The sequence below is a fragment of the Ctenocephalides felis genome, unplaced genomic scaffold (genome assembly GCF_003426905.1).
Source record: "Ctenocephalides felis isolate EL2017-DRISC unplaced genomic scaffold, ASM342690v1 CF-g0.4_SCAFFOLD_01170, whole genome shotgun sequence".
In the NCBI taxonomy this organism is placed as follows: Eukaryota; Metazoa; Arthropoda; class Insecta; order Siphonaptera; family Pulicidae; genus Ctenocephalides; species Ctenocephalides felis.
Window position 1 is genome coordinate 38,620,917 of NW_020537324.1, and position 3,803 is coordinate 38,624,719.

The following is a 3,803-nucleotide window of genomic DNA, read 5'->3' on the forward strand; positions in this document are numbered from 1 at the left end:
AGCTTACTACTGACTCATGGCATTGTGTCTGACAAATTACTGAAACATCCCGTACTAAAAATTACATTTTATAAAGAGCTTTAACATTTTTTCAAAAATGAAAAAAAAAAGACTTTAAAAGACATTTTTCGTATTTTGAAATTTTTTGAAAATTATGAACTTTTTGCAAGCAATCGCGCTGCGTAGCTGTTTCAGAGAAGAAATATCGAAACTCAATTACCATTTTCGTAATTGCTTGTCCAAAAGCTGATCAGCACGTCTCTCCATACAAATCTAATATTTTTTAATTATCAAGTCAATTTCGAAAACATGGATTAACCGATTTGATTCAATTCATTCAAAATGATTCAACTCTTATTGATAAGGAGACGTGCTGATTAGTTATTGGCCAAGGCACATCCAACTGTTCTGAAGATACGGGTCAAAATTCCAAAAATGATAGTTCCCTTTTTGAGATAAAAAGCGTCCAATATCATTCAAAAAAATTACAGAATAAATAACTGATTAAATTTGTGGGGGGCATTTAGCGGTTTTCGATGATCCAATAAAAAATTTGAGAAAGAAACATTTTGGCGGACAAAAGTGATCATAAGACATATGCGCATTAAATTATTAGATATTTTAAAGATATTATAATAATAAGCATACATTTTGTTTACATTTATATGCGTTCTGTAACATTGTTTATCAGTTGACTGCGACGCGGCGCTTACGCGCTTCTATATTTTGTCCCTACGCAACTGAAGCAGCGCGATTGCTTTAAAAAAAAGTGCGAAAGTTCGTAAAATTTCAGGGATGGGGCGGCATTTTTATCAGTGCCCCGGGACGCCAAATTTCTAAATCCGGCCCTGAACGTAAGTAACCAAAACCCTGAACTACTTTTAATTTATACCAATTGTAGCTCAAATCTTTAGTTAAAACTATAACTAAACCCTTGCGCTTTATATAAACTGTCTGGTCTTTGAGTATGCTCTCTTAATTGAGACATTATCAAAATTCTTGCCCTTACATTTTAAGTTTCCGGAATATTTGAAAACTTCTCAGAACATTGTATACTCTGTTGGAATTTATCCTTTAAATTATTGCATTGCATTTTAATCCCAAAACAAAATTTGATGTATCATACATCTTCTGGGTGTTAAGGCACTCCTACGCCTTATCATTGCATTCTGCGGCAATTTGCAGCTACCATCAAGGACTTCTATTGAATATACTGTTATATCATATTAAGTGAAGATATTGTAATTATCACATTAAATATTTTTGTTGCAATTAGTATGAAAAAATACCTTTTCGGAAAACTGGTGTCAGAATAGGTGACTTTTAACCTGCACTTCACAATCTTAGAGGTGCTGCAAAAATCTTTTTCAAGGTGTTTAGGCTTCCATCTTCTAAGAACATAAGATTCATTTATTAATATTTTTTGCAAATGTCATTGAAGTATTTAGAGTTATAATTACTTGGCTTTGTCCTTAGAGTTGCAGATTTTTCTTCTGGTTCTGTATCAGAGCATTCTCCAGTGACTTGAAAACTATTCTGTTATTGCCGTAAAGGAGACACTTCTGTTTGGTTTCGATTTCAAATTATCGTTGATTTGTGCCACAAACCGAAGAGTTAGGTCATCCATTAAAAGATTATTCGCCCTCTGCATCCAAATTGAAAGCATCTTTTTACACACAAATTTTTACACACAAATATATATAATATATATTTACACAAATATATATATATATATATATATATATATAACATTTTAATAGTATTGTGATGATACATATTCATTATATGCTTAATACATCATTATATACATACCTGATAATTAGATGCCGGAAAGACATGCATTTTTTTATAATATTTGGGGTTATAACAATTTGGCACATAACACTTTATCATTTTAACTTAACAATAAATGAAAAAAGTATTCACCAAAACATAATTATATATAAACAATCACAGAAAATCTCAACTACAATACGCGATGACAACTTGACAACTTATAGAAAATGGCCGATCAAATCAATGTAGATCAAGCCAGCTGCTAGATCAATGAAATTGGAAATCGAAGCGCCATCCTTCGAACTATTCAAGTACCAATCCATTTCAAAACACGGTACAGTAAACCCTCGCTTTACGCGGCAAGTGCGTACCGTGCAGTATAGGAACCGTGCTATAAGAAACTCGTATTTAACATACAATTCAGGCTAATTCGTAGTGCGTTCTATGATACCTTACATAGTGCAGTATGGGAACCGTGTTATGAGAGACTCAGAGTTGGTACAAATCGCACCATTTTTATCGCGTTGTATGGAGACCAAGAAATACAACTTGAAGTAGGAGAAATACGGACGAAATGACTTATTCAAAAATTGGCGCGACGCAGTAATCAGCTCAAACGTGTTCTTAGGCGGCTATTATACAATCAGGCATGTCTAAAAGATAAAAGTCGATAACAAAATTTACAACAATACCCTTTTGCACAACGGACTTATGGGCTGTTGACCAAATACCGTGTAATAAGAAGTCCGTGTACTCGGAGGGATGTCGGATTTTTAGCTCCGTGTAGTATGGGAACCGTGTACCCAGAGTGCCGTGTAAAGCGAGGGCCTACTGTATATACATTTCTATTCTTTTTGTGCTTGATTATAAGGATGAATGTGAATACCATCTTTTGTAATCATGTATGTAAAATTTTATGTGAAAAATAAATGCTTTTTAAAATCTAATTTCACTGGTTTTAAATTTTAAATTCAAACTTGTTTATCTATGATTCAAACTATACAATGTAGGTGCCAAGGTGCATTCAATTACTTACGTATCTATGAGTGCATTTCCTCACCCGTTCTACGGTCGACGTGTGCGCACCAAGGATTTTAGCAGCTCGAACCATGGCCAGTAATCTCCGATCCACGGGGTATTCTAATATTGTCTAGGAGTAGGCCCTCGCTTTACACGGCACTCTGGGTACACGGACTTCTTATTACACGGTATTTGGTCAACAGCCCATAAGTCCGTTGTGCAAAAGGGTATTGTTGTAAATTTTGTTATCGACTTTTATCTTTTAGACATGCCTGATTGTATAATAGCCGCCTAAGAACACGTTTGAGCTGATTACTGCGTCGCGCCAATTTTTGAATAAGGTGTCAATTTCGTCACGTCATTTACGTCATTTCGTCCGTATTTCTCCTACTTCAAGTTGTATTTCTTGGTCTCCATACAACGCGATAAAAATGGTGCGATTTGTACCAACTCTGAGTCTCTCATAACACGGTTCCCATACTGCACTATGTAAGGTTCCATAGAACGCACTACGAATTAGCCTGAATTGTATGTTAAATACGAGTTTCTTATAGCACGGTTCCTATACTGCACGGTACGCACTTGCCACGTAAAGCGAGGGTTTACTGTATATAATTCATAATAACAATATTCGTTTGATCATATTTTGTTAATACAATCAAACTGGAAGTTTTATACACTTTCTATAAAAATATAGTATAATTCAATCCAAGTCTTTTTTAATCTTTAGCCGTAGTCAATGTTCAGTTGGTCATTTTTGCCCCACACAGATGTAAGTTTTTAAAGTGTTGAATCTCACTCAAAATTAACATTACATTTTATAAAACAATTAAATAGTTAAAATTTATATTAAGGTCTCGTGAACTAAATCACAGTGCTCACAACCCAAAAAACTAACAACAAAAGAAAATACTTTTGTTATGGATTTTCAAAGATTACCGTTTATCTCCTGATAGCAAAGTCATAAGAATCAAGGTTATAGCTGGTTATACATCTTTTCCCCTCTA

At 34.2% G+C, this 3,803-nt stretch overlaps 1 long non-coding RNA gene across 1 annotated transcript; it reads right to left on the reverse strand.

Moving 5' to 3' along the window:
* Positions 1-1,047: 1,047 nt before the first annotated feature.
* LOC113368449 lies at positions 1,048-1,642 on the reverse strand. Its single transcript, XR_003366401.1, has 3 exons — positions 1,461-1,642; positions 1,290-1,391; positions 1,048-1,201 (listed from the first exon to the last, which is right to left on the reverse strand). It is a non-coding gene; the product is annotated as an uncharacterized LOC113368449 (long non-coding RNA).
* Between the last annotated feature and the right edge of the window lie 2,161 nt (positions 1,643-3,803).